A 23,328-nucleotide genomic window follows, 5' to 3' on the forward strand; every position below is an offset into this window, starting at 1 on the left:
GTGAAATGAACACTATGAGAAACGGTGACTTGATCAGCCCTCACCCTGACTGTTGATGAGCAGCTTAATATGTTATCCCTCTTAGTATTTTTTGTTTGTTCTACTTAATACTTTTGGTTGAATACTGTAATCAATACACAATTCTTCTTAAGTGCTGAAACTTAACTGAAAAGTGATCACTGTTAAATATAAGAGTGGGAATAAGAGAGGGAAGAGATGTGCAATTCGGGACATGCTCAAGCTGATTTACCTCAAACAGTAGAGTTAGAAACATACCAGGGGATTCGAATTCAATCCCATCAAGGTGGCATGTACCAATGCCATCTCACTAGTCCCAGTGATCAATTTCTGTTCACAATTGATTGTAATGATAGGACTAAGAACCAAAGGGATCACATAAACAAGACTAGTGTCTGCAAATACTAGCTGATAGAATCAAAAAGGGAGAGAATGATCCAACATGGGAAGTGAGATACACAGCAGACCCATAGAATGGCAAATGCCCTAACAGCACTCTGGCCTCATAATCAGCCCTTAAGGCATGTGGATCCGGCTGAAATGCCCATGAGAGTATTTCAGGCATGGAAAGCCAAGACACTCTGGGGAAAAAAAAAAACCTAAATGAAGGATCTCCACGAGTGAGATCCCAGTGGAAAGAATGGGTCATCAAAGAAGGAGGTACCTTTCTCTGAAGGGAGGAGAGAACTTCCACTTTGACCATGGCCTTGTCTAAAAATGATCAGAGTCAGTGAACTCAGGGGGCTTCCATAGCCTTGGATACTCATGTCAAGAGCCTAGGGTGATTACTGATGCCATAAACAAGAGTCAATTTGTTAAGTCAACAACAGGAGTCACTGTGCACTTACTCCTCATGTAGGATCTTTGTCCTTAGTGTGCTGTACATTGAGATTTAATGCTGTAACTAGTACTCAAACAGTATTTTTCACTTTATGTTTCTGTGTGGGAGCAAACTGTTGAAATCTTTACTTATTGTATGCTAAACTGATCTTCTGTATATAAAGAGAATCGAAAATGAATCTTGATATGAATGGAAGGGGAGAGGGAGTGGGAAAGGGGAGGGTTGCGGGTGGGAGGGATGTTATGGGGGGGGAGCCATTATAATCCATAAGGCATACTTTGGAAATTTATATTCATTAAATAAAAGTTAAAAATAAAAAAAATAAATTAACCAAGATAGGAAAATGAAGAAATCCAAATAGTTTGTATGTGAGAAGACTGAATCAATAATAAAAAGTCCCCATCAAACAAAAGCCCAGGACTTGATGGCTTCACTGCTGAATTCTACCAAACACTTGAGGAACTAATATGAATTCTCCACATACTTTTCCAAAAAAATCAGAGGAAGTAATATTGCCAAACTCTTTTTACAATCCAGCATTACCCTCAAACCAAGGCCATGAGAGGACACTACAAAAAAACTACAAAATGACATCCTTTATGAACATAGATGGAAGAATCCTCAACAAAACCTTAGCAAACTGTACTCAACAGCACATTAGAAGGATTATTCACAATGACCAATAGGGTTAATACCTAAGATGCAAGGAGATGATACAATATGCACAAATCAGGGAATTGTGATACACGATATTAATAGAATAAAGAATAAAATGTATGTAATAATCTCATTGGATACAGAAAAGCATCTGGCAAAGTTCATATTCATTTCATTATTTTAAAAAAGAAAGTGCAAAAAAAAAAGAATATATACTTTGAGACAAGAAATAAATCCTCAATGATTACTCAAAAAAAACTCAAAAAGTTAGTTATAAAAGGAATGTATTTGAACAAAATAAGGGGCACATATAATAAACCCACAACTAGCATTTTACTCTAGAGAAATTCATGGAGAAATATAAGAACCCTCTTCTTAAGGTTCAGAACAAGACCAGGATGCCTACTCCTGCCACCTCTATTCATATAGTACTGGAAGTCCTTGCCAGAACAATAAGGTAAGAGAAAGAAATAAAAGCCATCAAAACAGGAAAGGATGGACTAGTGCTGTGGTACAGTGAGTTAAACCACTTGAGATGCCAGATCCCCTATCAGAGCACGGGTTCAACTTCCAGCTGCTGTGCTTCCAATCCAACTCCCTGCTAACACGCCTAAGAAAGCAGCCAAAGATGGCTCAACTACTTGGGCCCATTCCATCACGTGGGAGACCTGTAAAAAGGTCCTGGTTTCTGGTTTTAGCCTGGCCCAGCCATGGCCATTGTGGCCATCTGGGGAGTGAACCAGCAGATGGAAGATCTGTCTCTGTGTGTGTCTCTCTCTGTAAATCTGCCTTTCAAATAAATAAATAAATCTTAAAAAAAAAAACATGAAAAGAAGAAGTGAAACCATTATTCTTTGCTGATGAATGATCTTACATATAGGAAACCCTAAAGAATTTCCAACCCTGGTAAAAAAATTGGACTGATAAACGAATTCAGCAAATTTGCAGTATACAAAATCAATATACAAAAATCAGTAGTATTCCTGTACACAAACTAGCTGAAAAAGGCATCCAGAAAGCAACTGCTACTACAATAGATCTCTTTAAAATATGTAAGAATATGGAGTGTGCATTTAGCATAGCAATGAGGATGCTGCTTGAGATGCTCACATTCCATATCACACTGCTTCAGTTCCAGTTCCAGTTCAAGATCTGCTCTCATTTCAGTTTCCTGATGATGCAGACTCTGGAAGGCAGCAGATGATTGCTCAGATAGTCTGGTCCCTGCCATCCACAGGGGAGATGCTGATGGAGTTCACAGTTCTGGCTGATTCAGCCTAACCCAGCCCTAGCTGTTGTGAGAATCTGAGGCTCCAAGCAGATGGGAGTACTCTATTTGTATGTCTGTCTCAGTTTCTCCCTGCCTTTCAAATGAAATAAAATAAATAAATAAAAATAATTAAGTCCTCTAAAAAATGTAGGAATAATGTAACCAAGAAGGTGAAAGACCCATTCACTAAAAACTATTGAACATTAATTAAAAAGTCAAAGGGGTGAGCATTGTGGCATAGTAGGTAAAGCCATGGCTTGGGATGCCTGCATTTCATATCAGAGTGCCTAGTTCAAATCTCAGCTACTCTGCTTCCAATCCAGCTTCCTGCTAATGCATATACTGGAGCCAGGAGATGATGGCTCGAGTCCCTGAATTCCTGCCACTCTTGTGGGAGACTCAGTGGAGTTTCTGGTTGCTGGCTTCAGACTGTCCCAACGCCAGCTGTTGCAGGTACCTGGGGAATGAACCAGCATTTGGATGATTGATCAATCTATCTATATATCTACCTATCATCTATCTATGTTTCTATGTTGCTTGTCTTTTGAAGAGATAAACAAATAAATAAAAACTGAAGAAGACACAAATAAATGTAAAGGTATCTCATCCTCACAGATTGGAAGAATTTATATTGTTAAAATGTTGATAAGACCAAAAATAATCTACAGATTCAGTGTAATCCTTACCATAATTCCAATATTATTTTTCACGGTTGTAGGTGAAAAATTCTAAAATTCATATGGAACTACAAAGAAAACCCAAGATATCCCAAACAATAATAACAAAGCAGGAAGCATCACACTGCCTAATATCAAATTATACTACAAGGGCCGGTGCTGTGGCATAGCAGGTAAAGCCACCGCCTGTGGTTCAAGTGGGGTGCCAGCTCAAGTCCCAGCTGCTCCACTTCTGATCTAGCTCTCTGTTATGGCCTGGGAAAATAGTAGAAGATGGCCCAAGTCCTTGGGCCCCTGCCCCCACGTGGTAGACCCAGAAGAAACTCCTGGCTCCTGGCTTCAGATTGGTGAAGCTCCAGCTGTTGCGGCCAACTAGGAGTGAACCAGTTCTCTACCTCTCCTCTCTGTGTATAACTGTGATATTAATATGATATTAATATCAGCCCTGATATTCAAACCAGCCAGGGGCAGGAGGAACTACAGCTCAATATCCTTGAACACAGATGTAAAAATCGTCAAATAAATACAAGAAAACTGAAATCAAACTTTAAAAAGATGCTTCACTATCATAAAATAGGATTCCTCCCAGGGATGCAATGTGGTTAAACATACATAAATCATATATGTAAGAGATAACATCAACAGAATGAAGGAGAAAAAAATATGGTCATCTAAATAGAATAAAATCCAACATCCCTTTATGAAAAACACTCAACAAGTTAGGTATAAAAGAAATATACTTCAACAAAATAAAAAAGCTATATTTAAACATACAGCTGACATAAACTGAATGGGAAAATATAAAGGCTTTTTCTCTAACATCTGGAATAAAACAAGGATGCCTGCTTTCCCCACTTTTTAAAAATTTTATATGAAAAACAGAAAGTCACAGAGAGAAGAAAGGAGGAGAGCTACCACCTGCTGGTCAGCACCCCCAGTGCCCAAAATGGCTTTGACTGGGCCACGTGAAATCCAGGAGCCATGAACCCAAATCAGAGTCTCCCACATTGATGGCAGAAATACAAATACTTTTGCTATCATGACTGTCTCCTAGGGTCACATTAACAAAAGCTGGAGACAAGAGACAGAGTTAGACATTAAACCCAGGCACACTGTTTGTATCAGAATTCATGAACAGAGACGAGACACCAAGGCCAGGAAATAGTCTTAAGTTATGCTGGCATAAGACTCAGATGGATTCGGATCCATAAAGACTGAGCCCGGAACAAAGAGAGGTATTTCCTTATACATGGTTTTTTAGCATCTTGGTCTTCCTTATATGGCCACGTGCATACGTTTCATTGTATATTCTAATGTTACATGGCAGCCACAGGAAATGATACAATATAATACTGCACTTGTGTACATAGTTACTGATGTTGTTTCCACATCCATGTACCTGGGGCAAGGGTTAACACCATCGCTCTGTACCAGCAAGCAGAACCTTAAATTTATTTATTTATTTATTTTTTTTTTGACAGGCTGAGTGGATAGTGAGAGAGAGAGACAGAGAGAAAGGTCTTCCTTTTGCCGTTGGTACACCCTCCAATGGCCACCACGGCTGGCGCGCTGCGGCCGGCGCACCTCACTGATCCGAAGGCAGGAGCCAGGTGCTTCTCCTGGTCTCCCATGGGGTGCAGGGCCCAAGCACTTGGGCCATCCTCCACTGCCTTCCCGGGCCACAGCAGAAAGCTGGCCTGGAAGAGGGGCAACCGGGAAAGAATCCGGTGTGCTAGGTTGAGGATTAGCCTATTGAGCCACAGCGCCAGCCAAGAACCTTAAATAGTTAACAAATAAGCAGATGATATCTACAGTTGAAGCATCCATAAGCAAGCAGATGAGCACATTTCCTTTCCAGGGTAAGTTTCTTTTTCTCTATCTGACCTTGGGGAAGCTTCTACCACAATATGGTATATGGGTATATTAAGCAATCTCTTAATGTCTTAGCTATACACCTGCCTCTTCACCAATTTTAATAAGGATTTATTTACTTGAAAGGCAGAGTTACAGGGAAGGAGGGAGAGGCAGAGTAGAGATCTTCCATCTGAGGGTTCACTCCCCAAAATGGCTGCAATGGCTAGGGCTGGGCTGAGCCAAAGCCAGAAGCCTGGAATTCTAGCTGTGTCATGGGTGTCACGGGTGCAAATACTTGGACTATCTTCCTCTGCTTTCCCAGGCATGTTAGCAGTGGGGCTGAATCAGAAATGGAGCAGTGAGGACTTGAACTGGCACTCATATGGTGTGCCAGCATTGCAGACAGCAGCTTAGCCTGCTGCACCACAATGCCGGCCTCCTTTTACCACTTCTTCAACTTAGTCCTGGAAATCTTGGCCAGAGCAACTACACAGAGAAAGCAATAAAGGGCATCCAAATTGGAACTGAGGAAGTCAGATTGTCATTGTCTGCAAAGGACAAAACCCAAACAGGGCAGGCGCCATGACTCACTTAGTTAATCCTCCGCCTGCGGTGCCAGCATCCCATATGGGCACCGGGTTCTAGTCCCAGTTGCTTCTCTTCCAGTCCAGCTCTCTGCTGTGGCCCGGGAAGGCAGTGGAGGATGGCAAAAGTGCTTGGGCCCCTGAACCCACGTCAGAAACCAGAAAGAAGTACCTGGCTCCTGGCTTTGGATTGGCATATCTCCAGCCATGGAGGCCATTTGGGAAGTGAACCAATGGAAAAGAAGACCTTTCTCTCTGTTCTCTCTCTCACTAACTCTGTCAAATAAATTAAAAAAAAAAAAAAAAAAAAAAAAAGAACCCCCCAAAACACCAACACTCCATCAAAAAGCTCATAGGAGGCAAGTCAGCTTGGGGGAGGCAGTGGTGGCGCGGTGGTGGGGGTGTGGCCGAGGCCACAGCCCTACCCAAGGCCCAGCGGCAGGGTGGTTGGGCGAGCAGCAGCAGCCCCGGCATAGCCCAAGGCTATCCAATCCTCTCTTAAAGAAGTAATGAGGGGGTTCTAATATCCTGAATCTTTCATGTACAAAGACTGGAGAATTATCACCTCTCTCGCCCAAAAACCAGCAAAGTTAGTATTTTCACCAAAAAGAAAGACATGGAATTCAAGAGACTTGCGGACAATGAGGGGAATTACACTCCATAGGAAAGAATGGGACCTTGTTAACCCAACAACACACTCTTCTGACTGTTTTAATGTAAACATAGTTACAAAAACCACTCTAGAAAGGGAAAGCTCCCAACCCACATGCAGATATTTGCTTACTGTGTAGGCCAATAGCTGTGAACTACATGAGGTTTCTTAATTTTTAATTAATAGTTAAGATTTTTAGACATTACAGACACAACCCTATAACTTTTATCTTTTTCCTATTTTTCTTACTGTCTACCAATATTGCTGCATATGCCTTTAGAATCAATGCAGTATTATCCTTGAAACATGGACTCTTACCAACTCACAAAGCCACTTAGGAGCAAACTATAACATTGTTAGGTATTGAGGGTTCTTCTTCCTGCATCATTGAAGCTGCTCATCATCATTGGCAATCAATTTCAACCAAAAAGCTGCTGGAGAACACCTCTCATTCCTGCTCCTTGCAAGCACTCATAGTAGCATTTTAGCACACTGGGGTCATAAAGAGAATGTATTAGTTATTAATAAGCTTCTGTTGGGGCGATGCTATATTTTCATGAACTATAACATAATGATGCTTTTCATCTTCTGATAATTTTCCTTATTTATCAAAAAACTGTATTAAAAGATACTTTCCTAATGTCAGCCAACATGGTGGTCCAGGAATAGCAAGCAGGTAGTAAAATACAAGGTGTCCAGAAGGTTAGTGCAGTTTTAAGCATTTGTGTGTGAGTGGGCCCTCCAGGGCACTGCAGCAGAGATAGACATGCTACAAACTTAGAGAGAACATCATGTGAAAGTTTAATTATATTTCTTTTAAACTTAGTTTTTCTAAATTTGGAATGTTAAGCTTTTAATTTTAATGTTTTGTTTCAGTCCCATCTTAGATTGCATATATTGACTGAAACCCCCCTCCCCAAATAGAATTGGAAGTTTAATATTCCAAATTTTCAAAACTAAATAAGTCTGAAAGAAATAATTGAGCTTTCAGATAATGTGCTGTATGTCAGTTTGTAGCATTTATACTTCAAAGCTTAGAGCAGCTTTAATAGTTTTGGAATACCTTGTTGTTGCCTAGGAAGAACCTCCCTTCTTAAAGCAGGCCTTTGCAGAGCTATACTCTCTCTGCTTGGATCACCTCCCTTTACTCTAGATCTGGTAAAGGAAGATTATGAAGAGCAGGGTTAATGCACATGTGATCAACAACAAGGAACTGGACCCTAAATTGTTGTAGGTGATGCAAAACGGTTGTTTAATCCCACACGTTCACCTGGCTGCAAGCATCCCATTGCAATTCCTGCTATTTAAACGGGAACTTACATAAATCTTAGGAACCCTCCTAACGCTTTAAAGGACAAGTAATAGATAATGTTAGGGGATTGGTAACAACATCACCTTAGATTTGAAATACTGGGGGAAAAATGAGTGTTCTCAACTATATGAAATCTGTTTCTCCTACCTTCTCAAGTATAATCCCAGGAATCTGACCTGTAAACAAAGCATTTCTGGACCAGAAATATTTTCTCTAAATATAGCAACACTTTACATAATATTGAGTATTACAGGTACCATCATTTTTAAAGGACAGAGACATAAATAATAGTATATAAAATATTACAAATTTGCCACCTCAAAAAAATATCATTTATGGAGTTCAGATCTTGGAGATTCAAGTGTTGGTTGCAATTTTATTTTGAACAGAATGCTACAACTCACCTGATTTTTCTTGTGTTTATATTAAAAGAAAACCTAATAAACACTATTCTAATGTTTAAAAAGCTAATAGAACTAATAAGTAAGCCAATAAACAAATTGTACAAATTTACAGGATACAAACATACAAAAATCAATAGCATTGTTATACATCCATAGTGAATTATATGAAAAAGAAATCAAGAAAGCAGTCCCATTTTCAGCATCTACAAAAGATAAAATAAAATACCCAGAAATAAGAGATGAAATGTCTCTACAAGAAAACTATTATGATGGAAAATATTGAGGAAGACAAAGGCAAAGGGAAAGAATGAATGGATGAATCGATGTCATTCAAATTTCCATACTACTTAAAGAGATTTAGAGACTTAATACAATTTCTTATCAAAACAATACCAACAATTTTTTGGAGAAATAGAAAGAAAGAGTGCTAAGTTTGCATAGGACCACAAAAAAACGCAGAATAACCAAAGCAGTTCTAAGGGAAAAGGACAAAGCAGGAAGGGTTAAACTACCTGATGTGGGGAGCCAGTGTGGTGCTATAGTGGGTTAGGCTGCCAACTGAGACACCAGCATCACAACACCCCCTTTGCACATCGGTTCATGTCCCAGCTGCTCCACTTCCAGTCCAACTCTCTGCAAAGGCATCTGAGAAAGCAGTGCAAGATGGATGCTCCAAGTACTTGGACCTCAGCCACCCATGTGGGAGACACAGTTGGAGTTCCACATTCCTGACTTTGACCTGGCCAAGCACTGGCTATTGCAGCCATTTGGGGAATGAACAAGTGGATGCAAGGTCTCTCTCTCTCTCTCTTTCTCTCTCTCTCTCAACTCTGCCTTTCAAATAAATAAATTTGAAAAAGAACTATGTGACTATAAAATATATTGCAAGGCATGGTAATTAAATCAGCTTGGTTTGGGCAAAAAACTCTATCTGGATCTCCGTTATGTGTAACAGGGATCCAATTACCAGGACCATCATCTGTTGCATTCCCAGGGACATAAACAGAAAGCCAAAACTCGAACTGCACTGCAATAAAGATGAGAGTATACCAAAAAGCTGCTTAATCCACTGCACCAGAACCCCCACCCCAAAATCATAGATTTTGTAGTCAGTGAGACCCTTCAAGGATTCAGGTAGAATGCACTCTATCAGAGAAGGATGAGAACATTTGTGTTCAGCAAAAGCGCTCAGTGGAACATCATGCAGTTTTAGATCTTCTCTTTGCCCATGTTGAGAGTTTGTGTATGATGCTGAACAAAACTGAATGAGACACTTATCTGTCCCTTGATTTACCAACAGAGAAAGCTCAATTTAAAAAATGGCTACTACTGCAGTTTCTCTGAAACTGCCACCAAATAGATCAAGGACATTTCTCAGGGGGGAAACATATTGTTTATAGGCACAGCTAGCTGTTGATTTGCAAGAATCCTGAATAGTGGATGGCAAATAGGCTATTCTAAGATTTTCTAATATTCTTGTCCCTTTTAGTTGGTCTCCAGGTTACTGTGACTTGTACTACCAGTGTAACTGCAAAAATGGTTATCTCTTTAAATCAGGCTATCTTATAGTTAACATAATTGCCATGGAACGCTGGACACACTGTGACCAATTATATCCAAACAATGTAAAATTGTCTTGCCTGAACTTTGAGCTTTTTGATTTTGATCAGTCCAGTTCCTGGAGATTTAAGTATACTTCAGATTCAAAGTAATTTTTTACCAGGAATCAACACAAGACACACACAGGCATCCTTTTAATCAGCTGACTTTTTTTAAAAACGGAGAGCAAAAAAACAAAATGAAAGTGAAACAAGCTCTTCATTTCCTGCCTCTCTGAGGATAAATACAGTCCCCATTCACACACAGAGAACCAAAACGCCGGGCTGGAGCTCTGAATCAGCAACCTACCACACTCTGGGAAGGAACTCACTCCACCAGATCTCTCTGTGGCAGCTAGGAACTTGGCTTCAAGGAGACAGGTAAGTGAAGAACAAAAGAGGAAATAGGGTAGATAAAAACAGCACATGCAAAGACTAAAATGAAACAGAAATTGATAGAAATAGTCATAGGGAACAATCAGAGATACAGGGAATTTAAAGCATGTAAAGAATCAGCTGTTAAAAAAAGAATGAAATCCTGTCTTTCTCAAAAAAATGAATGCATCTGGAAACCATTATACTTGGTGAGACAAGCCAGTTCCAAAAAGATAAATATCATATGTTTTCCCTAATCTGAGGTAACAGAGTACAGAAAATATAATATATATGAGCAAAATTGACATTTTGAGATTTTTTAATATTTGTATTTATTTATTTGAGAGGTAGAGTCACACAGAGAGAGAAGTCCTCCATTCACTGTTTCATTCCCCAAATGGCCACAACAGCTGGAACCAAGCCGATCTGAAGCCAGGAGCCAGGAGCTTCCTTCTGGTCTCTCACTGGGTACAGTCCATAAGCAGAGCAGGGATCAGAAGAGGAACAAGCCGGCGCCACGGCTCACTAGGCTAATCCTCTGCCTAGCAGCACCGGTACACGGGGTTCTAGTCCTGGTCAGGGCGCCGGAATCTATCCCGGTTGCCCCTCTTCCAGGCCAGCTCTCTGCTGTGGTCAGGGAGTGCAGTGGAGGATGGCCCAGGTGCTTGGGCCCTGCACCCCATGGGAGACCAGGAGAAGCACTGGCTCCTGCCATCGGATCAGCGCAGTGCGCTGGCCACATTGGAGGGTGAACCAACGGCAAAAGGAAGACCTTTCTCTCTGTCTCTCTCTCTCACTGTCCACTCTGCCTGTCAAAAAAAAAAAAAAAAAAAAAGAGGAGCAGCGGAGCAGCTGGGACGTGAACCAGCACCCTTACAGGATGCCGGTGCCCCAGGCAGAGGCTTAGCCTACTATGCCACAGCACCAGCCCTGACATTTTGAGATCTGATTATTGTTTACAGCCCTTGTCTCCACTGTTGAGGAACAGTGTGGTTTTTTTTTTTTCTTACCACTTTTTGAATTCTTTATTTAGTGGAGTGTTAAGCTTATGATTATAAAATAAACTGAAAGTATGTCATTGTAAAAATTAAGAGAAAGAATAAGAAAGGAAAGAGGAGGGAGACGGGACTGTAGGCGGGAAGGAGGCTAGGTTGGGAAGTATCACTGTGCTCCTAAATCTGTATATATGACATGAAAACATCTGTTCACCTTATATAGATTATAAAAATTGAAAAAAATAAATAAAAGACCATATACCAAAAAAAAAAAAAAGACATGCAAGGAACACAGATATGAATGCTCCAAAAAACAATTCTCAATTCCAGTTTCTAGCTAAGTCATACCCTGCGAGGCAGCCAATGATGGCTCAAGTAGTTGGGGTCAGCATTGATGTGGGAGGCCTGGGTTAAGTTCCTGGCTACTTTGTGGATTTCTCCTGGCCCAGTTTCATCTGTTGCAGGCATTTGGGGGAATTAATCATCAGAGTCATATTTCTCTCTCTCTCTCTCTCTCTCTCTCCCTTTCTCTCTCTCTCTCTCTCTCATTCTCTTTTTCTAAATAACTAAACAAATACCAGAAGAAACTTTTCCCAAAGAGTTAAATCTAGAAATTTAGCATGAGATTTTAATTGAATAAGATACTCTACATAGATGACCCAACATGCTCTAAGAGAAGCTTCAGATCTGAAAGAATGAGAATATATAGGCTAGGGGATAAAATATAAGAGGCAAACTAAAATTTGATAGAAACTAGAAAAAGGAAGATCTTAAAACACCATTATGAAATTATTTTCCTTATCTGTGCATTTGCAAATTTGTAGTCTGCCTTCCTTATTCGAATGCAAGTTCTCCAACTGCAAGGATCTAGTCTGTGAACATTTCCCAGCACACTGAAAGTCCTCAATAAGTGTGTGAAATGAATTCTAGTATTTTTGGCATATTTTTGTTAAATCTCTAGTACATATTTTGTGTGATCAAATTTAGTGATAGACACATTATCATGATGGTAGATGACAGGAGAGCCAACAAAGGATGAGTGGGATAAAAATGTAGGAGAGACATCCAGGCTTAGTAATTTGAATGTATTGGGCCTATGAGAACATTTTTAGAAAAATGTGAAAGCATAATGAGGCAAGTTAAAAATGGGGAGGGTACATTCATAAATTCAACAGGAAACATTTATTGACCCAGGTATGTAGATTTAAAGTACTTTTTTTGAGAAACCTGGAAATTGTCTAAATATAAAGAACACAAAAAGTTATAAAGTAAGGAGAATATAGTCTGTGTAGAAATAGAACATAAGCATATGTTTTTACATAACATGAAGGAAAGATGCTCAAAATCCTCAAGATATAGATAACAAGACTAAAGGGAAGGTGAACAAGATTAAGAGAACAGAGTCAGTACTGTAAAGAGGCTAGGGACATTTCTTCATTGAGAATGTAAGAGACAAAGAGAGGGTGGGAGGGAGGGGGGGAGAGAGAGAGAGAGAGAGATCCCCTCTATCACCCATTAGTTCTTATGTGAGCCTTTAGGCTACATCTAAGATTTAAATTAACATAAGGCTGATCAATAATAGAGAAGTATACACATCTTATTAAATTTGCATGTAAGTGAGAATCTTCCCGAGAGAGTGAAATCTAAAGAGATGACCAAGGCGAGATACTTTAGGGCCAGCGCCACGGCTCACTAGGCTAATCCGCCGCGCGCCGGCCACAGCGGCCACTGGAGGGTGAAACAACAGCAAAGGAAGACCTTTCTGTCTCTCTCTCTCACTGTCCACTCTGCCTGTCAAAAAAAAAAAAAAAAAAAAGATACTTTAAAACTTTGAGACACAAAGCAATACATTTGTGAAGGAACGGATCTCTGAACTGTCGCTCCCCCACTCGTGGAGGAGCGGCACCGACCCTGCGCTGTTTTCTTTTCCCCAGTCCTTCCCAGATTTGCTGCCGCTTCCCCGCCTCCGCGGAGGAGTGGCACCAGCGAGCTCTCCGACCTACTCTCTCAGGGGATGTGGCCACGCATGTTGTCTCTCTCTCTCTTTTAAGGGGTTGGGCCAGGAATCAGCTAATTAACGAAGCAGCTGTGTAAAATTAGGTTCACTCTCTCTCAGCGTCGTATGATGGGAGATCAGATGCATAGAGTTAGTCTTAATAGTCTCAGTGGTCTAGTCTAGTCTCGGTAGTCTCAGCACTTATTTCACCATGTTGTGGGAGACAGGCCCTGCTCCCCACATGAACCAGGGAGCAAATTCTAAGGATTTCAGTAAGACGTGAGAAAAGGCTATAAAAGCCAGTGAGGGGCCTGTGCTGTGGCGCAGTGGGTTAAAGCCCCAGCCTGCAGCGCCAGCATCCCATATGGGCACCAGTTTGAGTCCTAGCTGCTCCTCTTCCGATCCAGCTCTCTGCTATGGCCTCAGAAAGCAGTAGAGGATGGCCCAACCCTTTGGCCCCTGCACCTGTGTGGAAGACCCAGAAGAAGCTCCTGGCTCCTACCTTTGGATCAGCTCTAGCCATTGTGGTCTTTTGGGGTGTGAACCAGAGGAATGGAAGACTTCTCTCTCTCTCTCTCTCTCTCTCTCTCTCTCTCTGGCTCTACCTCTCTGTAACTCCTTCAAATAAATAAAATAATTCTGAAAAAAAAAAGCCAGTGGAAAGTAAGAGTTAGTCCAATGAGATTATCTATTCAGATTCAAGGATGCACCAATTATCAGTTCTTGGTAGTTATGAATGTTTTCTTACCTTAGTTGAGGGAGAAAATCCCTCTGAGAAGAATTTATGGCTTGCTGCATGTAGGAAAAGAAAGGTGAAATGGCCCTTTCTGAAGCTGCAGTTCCTCAAGTGACCACAGCTTGAAACAGTCAATTTATTGCTCTGTTTGCACCCATGAATTCTTGTTTCACTTGTATTTTTTTCTTTCCAACTTTTATAGTACTCATTGAAATTTATTTTATTTTTATTCCATTTGTTAGGATGTAATTACCATTTTTGTGTGAGCTTCATGACCACGCTCTATTGTTATATGATACTTTCAAAAATAATTCTCCATGAACTTTTCACATGGTCACTCTCACCACCACCATCACACGTACTCTATCCTGTTCTGTACTAAATCATCTCTTATACTGAACCAGCTGGAATTTTAACCACATTTTTATATTTTATATTAGCAACAATACTTATACACTAATAGCTTTACTTGTTCCTTCGCTAATTTGGTGTGGGTATAATCTTGGGTTCCAAATAATATTCCTTTTTTTTTTTTTTTTTGACAGGCAGAGTTAGACAGTAAGAGAGAGAGACAGTGAGAAAGGTCTTCCTTCTGTTGGTTCACCCTCCAAACGGCTGATACGGCCGGAGCTATGCTGATCCAAAGCCAGGAGCCAGGTGCATCTTCCTGTTCTCCCATGTGGGTTCAGGGCCCAAGCACTTGGGATATCCTCCACTGCCTTCCCAGGCCACAGCTGAGAGCTGGACTTGAAGAGGAGCAACTGGGACAGAACCAGCGCCCCAACTGGGAAAAGAACCCGGTATGCTGGTGCCACAGGCAGAGGATTAGCCTAGTGAGCCACGGCGCCAGCCTCCAAATAATATTTCTTAAGAATATTAAAAATTGTGCTGTAATATCACACAGTATCCGGTGCTGTGCTGAGATCTCAGTATCAGTCTGCTTTTGACTTAAATGTAAATAAGAATTTACTTGTTCATTTATTTCTTTGTTAAACTCATTATTTTAAGAAAATGAAAGTTATTCTAGAATGAATCTAGTTATTATTATTATTATGAATTTGGATCAGCAATTGATGTATACTTTCTTTTTTTGATTTTTTTTTAACTTTTATTTAATGAATATAAATTTCCAAAGTATGCCTTATGGATTACAATAGCTTCCCCCCCATAACGTCCCTCCCACCAACAACCCTCCCCTTTCCCACTCCCTCTCCCCTTCCATTCACATCAAGATTCATTTTCAATTCTCTTTATATACAGAAGATCAGTTTAGCATAAATTAAGTAAAGATTTCAACAGTTTGCTCCCACACAGAAGCATAAAGTGAAAAATAATAGATGATTTTTTAAATGATGATGAAATCAGATCAGACCTATTGTCATGTTTAATCCCAGTGAGAGTCAAGTTGGGAATTGATAATTTCTTTTTTTTTTTACAGAAGATCAGTTTAGTATACATTAAGTAAAGATTTCAACAGTTTGCACACCCATAGAAACACAAAGTGAAATATACTGTTTGAGTACTCATTATAGCATTAAATCTCAATGTACAGCACATTAAGGACAGAGATCCTACATGAGGAGTAAGAGCACAGTGACTCTTATTGTTGACTTTACAAATTGACACTCCTGTTTATGGCATCAGTAATCTCCCTATCCTCCAGTCAAGAGTTTCCAAGGCTATGGAAGCCTTTTGATTTCTCCAACTCTTATCTTGTTTAGACAAGGTCATAGTCAAAGTGGAGGTTCTCTCCTCCCTTCAGAGAAAAGTACCTCCTTCTTCGAAGACCTGTTCTTTCCACTGGGATCTCACTCACAGAGATCTTTCATTTAGTTTTGTTTTTTTGTTGTTGTTGTTGTTGTTTTGTTTGTTTGTTTGTTTGCCAGAGTGTCTGGGCTTTCCATGCCTGAAATACTCTCATGGGCTTTTCAGCCAGATCAGAATGCCTTTAGGGCTGATTCTGAGGCCAGAGTGCTGTTTAGGACATCTGCCATTCTATGAGTCTGCTGAGTATCTCGCTTCCCATGTTGGATCACTCTCCCCTTTATTTATTCTATCGGTTAGTATTAGCAGGTACTAGACTTGTTTATGTGCTCCCTTTGACTCTTAGTCCTTTCATTATGATCAATTGTGAACTGAAATTGATCACTGGGACTAGTGAGATGGCATTGGTACATGCCACCTTGATGGGATTGAATTGGAATCCCCTGGTATGTTTCTAACTCTACCATTTGGGGCAAGTCAGCTTGAGCATGTCCCAAATTGTACATCTCTTCCCTCTCTTATTCCCACTCTATGTTTAACAGGGATCACATTTCAGTTAAATTTCAACACTTAAGAATAACTGTGTATTAATTACAGAATTAAACCAGTCATATTAAGTAGAACAGACAAAAAAACTACTAAGAGGGATAATGTATTAAGTTGTTCATTAACAGTCAGGGCTATGCTGATCAAGTCACCGTTTCCCATAGTGTCCATTTCACTTCAACAGGTTTCCTTTTTGGTGTTCAGTCAGTTGTCACCGATCAGGGAGAACATATGGTATTTGTCCCTTTGGGTCTGGTTTATTTCACTCAGCATGATGTGTTCCAGATTCCTTCATTTTGTTGCAAATGACTGGATTTCGTTGTTTCTTACTGCGGTATAGTATTCTAAAGAGTACATATCCCATAATTTCTTTATCCAGTCTACCGTTGATGGGCATTTAGGTTGATTCTAGGTCTTAGCTATTGTGAATTGAGCTGCAATAAACATTAAGGGCAGACCGCTTTTTTGTTTGCCAATTTAAATTCCTTTGGGTAAATTCCAAGGAGTGGGATGGCTGGGTCGAATGGTAGGGTTATATTCAGGTTTCTGAGGAATCTCCAGACTGACTTCCATAGTGGCTTGACCAGTTTGCATTCCCACCAACAGTGGGTTAGTGTCCCTTTTTCCCCACATCCTCGCCAGCATCTGTTGTTGGTAGATTTCTGAATGTGAGCCATTCTAACCAGGGTGAGGTGAAACCTCATTGTGGTTTTGATTTGCATTTCCCTGATTGCTAGTGATCTTGAACATTTTTTCATGTGCCTGTTGGGCATTTGGATTTCCTCTTTTGGAAAATGTCTATTGAGGTCCTTGGCCCACCTCTTAAGTGGGTTGTTGGTTTTGTTTTTGTGGAGTTTCTTGATCTCTTTGTAGATTCTGGTTATTAACCCTTTATCTGTTGCATAGTTTGCAAATATTTTTTCCCATTCTGTCGGTTGTCTCTTCACTCTCCTGACTGTTTCTTTTGCAGTACAGAAACTTCTCAATTTGATGCAATCCCAATAGTTGATTTTTGCTTTGACTGCCTGTGCCTCCCGGGTCTTTTCCAGAAATTCTTTGCCTGTGCCAATATCTTGAAGGGTTTCTCCAATGTTTTCTAGTAACTTGATGGTGTCAGGTTGTATTAAAGTTTATTTTGTCTGATATTAATATGGCTACACCTGCTTTTTTTTTGTTTTTGTTGGCATGGAATATCTTTTTCCAACCTTTCACTTTCAGTCTGCATGCATCTCTGTTAGAGAGATGTGTTTCTTGTAGGCAACAAATAGTTGGGTGTTGTTCCTTAAGCTAGTCAGCCAATCGGTGTCTTTTAACTGAAGAGTTAAGTCCATTAACGTTTAATGTGACTATTGATACATAGTGATTTTGCCCTGCCATTTTCCCAGAGATATTTTCTATTACATGCTTTGAGCTTCCCATGCTCTTTTACTGGTAGGTGTTCTTCCTTTCCCTTCTTTCATATTGATGGCCATGTTTCTTTGTTTCTGAGTGTAGCACATCTTTAAGTATCTTTTGCAGGGCCAGATGAGTGGCGACAAAGTCTTTCAATTTCTGTTTGCTATGAATGGTCTTTATTTCACCTTCATTCACAAATGAGAGCTTACCAGGATATAATATTCTGGGTTGGCAATTTTTCTCTCTTAGCACCTGTGTTATGTCTCAACATTCCCTCCTAGCCTGTAGTGTTTCTGATGAGAAGTCTGCTGTGAGTCTGATTGGAGATCCTCTGAGAGTAATCTGACGTTTCTCTCTTGCACATTTTAGGATCTTTTCTTTATGTTTCACTGCGGTGAGTTTAATTACAACGTGTCGTGGTGAGGATCTCTTTTGGTCATGTTTATTAGGGGTTCTATGAGCTTCCTGTACTAGGATGTCTCTGTCCTTCTCCAAACCCGGAAAGTTCTCTGCTAGTATCTCACTAAAAAGGCCTTCTAATCCTTTCTCTCTCTCCATGCCTTCAGGAACTCCTAGAACCCGAATGTTGGGTTTTTTAATAGTATCCTGTAGATTCCCGACAATACTTTTTAGATTTCTAATTTCCTCTTCTTTTCTTTGGTTTGACTGTATCCTTTCCTGTTCTCTGTCTTCTAAGTCCGATATTCTCTCTTCTGCTTCACCCATTCTGTTTTTAAGGCTCTCTAATGTGTTTGCCATTGATCTATTGAGCTCTTCATTTCATTTTGATTTCTCTTCACTATCCCAGTTTCCTGTTGTACTAGTTGTTTCGTTTCATTTTGATTCCTCCTTAATATTTCATTTTCACGAGAGAGATTTTCAATCCTGTCCAATAAGGATTTCTGTAGTTCAAGGATTTGCTTTTGAAAACTTCTAAATGTTCTTATCATAAATTTTTTGAAATCCGTCTCTTGCATTTCTTCTATCTCATCATCTTCATAATCTTGGCTTGGGGTGTTTTGTTTATTTGGAGGCGTCATAGTGTCATCGTTGATCTTGTTTCCTCGATTTCTGTGTTTATTGCTTGGCATGGTTAATTCTTTTTCCCTCACTTTGAGGTGTGTTTTTTTATATACTATGTCCGTGTTAAGTGGACTGCCTGCTGTTGGAGGAGCCTTGGAGGCTTGAGATGGGTGTGGCCTGAGAGCTCTGCTTGGTTCTTCAGGGTTACGGGTGTGCAAAGGTGACACCCTCAGGTTATGCGTGGTAAATCTCTCTTTATTTATTTATTCATTTATTTATTTTATTTTATTTTTTATTCAGGAGGTAAGTAACTTTATTTTTTCTGATCAAAGAATTCGTGGTTATCTTTAGCCTTCACTACTAGGACTTTGTCCATACTGTCAGTGGCCATTGGCAGGGTCATGGCGGGGAAATATATGGGTTTTTCCTTCCTCCACCTTGACAAAGCACTAATACTTGCACTATGGAATTACTGTGTTCCAGGGAATGCTGCCCACATCTGATAGAGGAGTCATCATAGATGTGGGATTCTCAAGGTATCATCATAAATGAATGCATGGTGGTACATGCCAGTGGGCAGGAACATTAGACTAGAGCCTGCTAGGCTAAAGAGTAGGCACTTCTGTTTGAATAGACACCAAGGAAATACTAGGATCCACGTACTTTTTCAGCACAGAATTTCAAGCTGAGTTTCTGCTACCCCAGTGAAATGTGTAAATACTATGCTGACAGACAAGAGTAAATGAGGAATACTGACCAACTACTGCAAGTCAGCAAAACTTCCCAGGAAGTACATCCAGATATTCTGTTCCCCCATTACCACAAAGCTATCTGCAGTCCAAAGTCAGCACTACAGGTGCCCCAAGGACCCAGGACTTCTAAGATTTATCAGTGAATGATAAATGTATTCTCATGCCAGTAGTACACTGTTCTGATTTTTGTGGCTTTGCAGTGAATTTTGAAATCTAGAAGTATGATTCTACCAATTATGCTCTTAATGTTCAATATTACTTTGGCAACTTTGGGTCCCCTGTACTCCATGAAACTCTGACTTTCAAATAAATAAATAAATCTTTTAAAAAAAAATTGGGGAGGCTGGCGCTGTGGTGTAGTAGGTAAAGAGGCCGCCTGCAGTGCCAGCATCCCATATGGGTGCCAGTTCATGTTCCAGCTGCTCTACTTCTGATCCAGCTCTGCTGTGGCCTGGGAAAGCAGTAGAAGATGGCCCAAATCCTTGGGCCCCTGCACCCATGTGGGAGACTTGGAGGAAACTCCTGGCTCTTGTCTTTGGATAGGTGCAGCTCCGGACATTGCAGCCAGTTAGGGAGTGGGCCAGCAGATGGAAGACCCCTCTCCCTCTCTGCCTCTCCTCTCTCTGTGTAATTCTAACTTTCAAATAAATAAATCTTTAAAAAATTTTTTGACAAAATAATCTATTTCCAGCAAAACAGATATACTTATTCTTTTCTTTCTCTCTTTATTCCTTTTTGTAAAAGGTGCTTATGCAAGAGACATTTATTAATGTTCTGTTGTATCTACAGGTTTAACATAGCAAACTAAGATGAATTACCATGTGAGCAGAAAGCACATTATTCTACATTTACAACTAATTTGTTTCTGCTAACACATGGTAAAGTAATACAGTATAGATCAAGAATCATCTCAAAAGTTTCAAGCTAATTCTTTCTTGCTCCTATACCCAATCCTCTGGGACTCCAATCAGACAGACAATATCAAGAGCTACATCTAGTAATTAACCTGTATTTGCCCTGTCCTTCCTGTTTTATACAGTGACACTTGTAGAATTCCTATGGTACACCCACACAACCATAAAGTATTGTAAAATTTCAAATACAGACTATTAAAAAATCAACACTTTTTATTTTCCAATTAACAACATGTTCTTGACCACGTCTTAAATGTATTTTGCACTATGATTTTGTTTCCAGGTGTTCATGAATAAATTTATAGGTTAAATTATGGATTAATAAACAAAAATGCAAAAATAGCATGCTTTAACTTTTGAGAAAACCCCTTTAAAATGCCAGCATTATACATATATTACACTAAAATGTTTAATTCCAAATTCACTTTGAGCTGGAGGCAGAATAAAGCAAGACTGCCCCCTACTAACTAGAGACATGGTCATGCTATTTAAAATGGTTACAAATAATACATAAGGCATTACTGTACATCACAGACTTGATTGCAAGAACTTTTTCAAACATTAACCACTAATATTCAATGATTTCAGAATTTGGCATCAACTATTAAAATTTTACCTAGTGTGGGGAGCAACTCGGACTAGACTAAGTTACTGGAATTAAGACTTATTCTATGCATCTGCTCTCCCACAATATGGCGCTGGGAGAGGAGTAAACAACTTCTACACAGCTGCCTCTCGCCAATTTGACTGATGAGCTGCAGGAGCTGATCTTGCTCCTGATTGGAGGAGAGCAGCGTGCTCGGCGTGTGGGTAGCAGAGTTGGGATTGGTGGAAGAGGACTATAAAGGAGGAGAGAGACAACATGCACCAGGAACATCCGGATAACATCTGAGCAGCCCCCGAGAGAGCCGGCCAGCGGTGTGCCGCTCCTCCACGGAAGTGGGGAAAGTGGCAGGGGGAGCCGCCCCTCCACGGAGGTGGAGGGGTTGGCAGCCAACCCGGGAAGGACCAGCAGCAAACCCGGGAAGGGCCGAGCAGACAAAAGAACAGCACAGGGTCCTGTGTCGTTCCTCCACGAATGGGGGAGCGACAACCTAGGAACAAGCAGAAAGAGATGGTCTTTTTCAACAGAATTTATTGTTTCAAAGCAGGTGATTATTCTTCTATGTTCTGCATCTTGATTCACTTCCTGCAGGTGTTCTCTTGCTTCTTCAGAGAGAATTTGTAAATGCAGGAAGGCCTTCTCAGAAAACACCTTTGATAAACATAGAGAACTCTGGTCCTGGGGAGACATGAGAAAGTTTCTGGCATTTTCCAAACTCCCATGTCATTAATATTGTGATGCCTCCAGCTTGATGTTTTCCCCCCTCAGGATCATTTTGGGTATTCTAGGTCTTTTGTGATTCCATAAGTATTTTATAGTTGATTTTCTAACTCATTAGAGACTGCCTATTGGTATATTGATAGGAATTCCACTGAATCTATAGATTGTCTACAGAAATATGGACATTTTAATTATATTAATTCTTCCAACCCGTGAAAAAGGAATAGCATTCTATTTTTTGTGTGGACTTGATGATTTCTTCCATCAATGTTTTATGAATTGCATTGCAGAGATCTTCCACTTCTTTGGTTAAGCTTAATACTAAATATCTGTTTTTCTGGCTACCACAAAGGAGACTTATTTCTTGATTTCTCTTTCAGCAAGATCATTACTGGTATATAAAAAAAAGCTACTGTTTTTTGTCTGTTGATTTTGGTGAATTGGTCTATCAGTTCTAATGGGATTTTGGTGCAGTGTTTATGTTTTTCCATTTATGTTATGTCATCTGCAAACATGGATATTTTGACTTTCTGCTTTCCAATTTTGATGCCTTTAATTATTTATCCTCACTAACTGTTCTTGCTTATACTCTCAATACTATATTGAATAAGAATGGTGAAAGTGGACATCCTTGTACCAGATCTGAGGGGAAATGCTTTCAGTTTTTACCCATTCTGTATGGTATTTGAGGTATATTCATTCTATACCTAATTTGTGGAGGGTTTTTCATGAGATGTCAAATCCCATCAAATGCTTTCTCCACATCTAGTGAAATGATCAAATGTTTGTTCTTCGTTCTATTGATGTGATTTATGACCCTTATTGATTTACAAATGTTGAACCATCTTGCATCTCTAGGATAAATCTCACTTGATCATCATGTATGATATTTTTGCTTGCTAGCATTTGTTGAAAAGTTTTGTGTCTATGTTCACCAAAGATGTTTGTTTGCATTTTTATTTTGTTTATTGTGTCTTCATTTGGTTTTGGCATCCAGTGATGCTGGCCTAATAAAAAGAGGTTAGCAGAGTTCTATCCTGTTCAATATCTTGGAATTGTTTGAAAATTATCGACATTAGTTCCTCTTTAAATGTTTCAATAGAATTTGATAGCAAAGCCATTGGTCCCTGGACTTTCGCTGACCTAGACTTTCATTGAAGGGAGATATACAATTAGTGCTTCAATCTCATTGCTTGTTATAGGTCTGTTTACATTTACGACTGTATTCTTGATTTCAAGAATATGTGTCCAGGAATTTATACATTTCTTTTTAAGGTTTTCCAATTTGTTAGCATATACCTGTTCATAGTAGTTTTTATTAATCCTTTGTATGTTAATGGTATTGGCTATAATATCCCCTTTACATATCTAATTTTATTTTGAATTTTTCTATTTTTTTCTTTGTCAGTCTACCTAAAGATTTGTCTATTTTATCTTCTAAAAAAAACAGTTTTTGTTTTGTTGATTTTTAGTTTCAATTTTATTTTTCTCTGCTCTTATTATTTATTGCTTCTGGCTGATTTTGAGTTTGGTTTGTTCTCATTTTTCTGGATTTTTTTAAAGATTTATTTATTTATTTGGGAGGCAGAGTTACAGAGAGAAGGAGAGACAGAAAAGTCTTCCATCCACTGGTTCCTTCCC

General features: G+C 39.7%; 1 protein-coding gene and 1 long non-coding RNA gene across 2 annotated transcripts in view; one reads left to right on the forward strand and one right to left on the reverse strand.

Annotated features, from left to right (window-relative positions):
• LOC103350202 (uncharacterized) overlaps nucleotides 1–15,128 on the reverse strand; it is a 33,837-nt gene extending 18,709 nt beyond the window's left edge. The window contains exon 1 of the long non-coding RNA XR_011388728.1: nucleotides 13,982–15,128. This is a non-coding gene — a long non-coding RNA (uncharacterized lncRNA). The remainder of the gene's footprint in view (nucleotides 1–13,981) is intronic.
• Nucleotides 9,893–23,328, forward strand: part of LOC100357801 (interferon-induced very large GTPase 1) — a 48,913-nt gene continuing 35,477 nt past the window's right edge. Inside the window, exon 1 of the mRNA XM_008265392.4 lies at nucleotides 9,893–10,248. The gene's annotated coding sequence lies outside the window, so the exon portion shown is untranslated. The remainder of the gene's footprint in view (nucleotides 10,249–23,328) is intronic.

Source organism: Oryctolagus cuniculus, chromosome 1 (assembly GCF_964237555.1).
Source record: "Oryctolagus cuniculus chromosome 1, mOryCun1.1, whole genome shotgun sequence".
NCBI classification, from domain to species: domain Eukaryota; kingdom Metazoa; phylum Chordata; class Mammalia; order Lagomorpha; family Leporidae; genus Oryctolagus; species Oryctolagus cuniculus.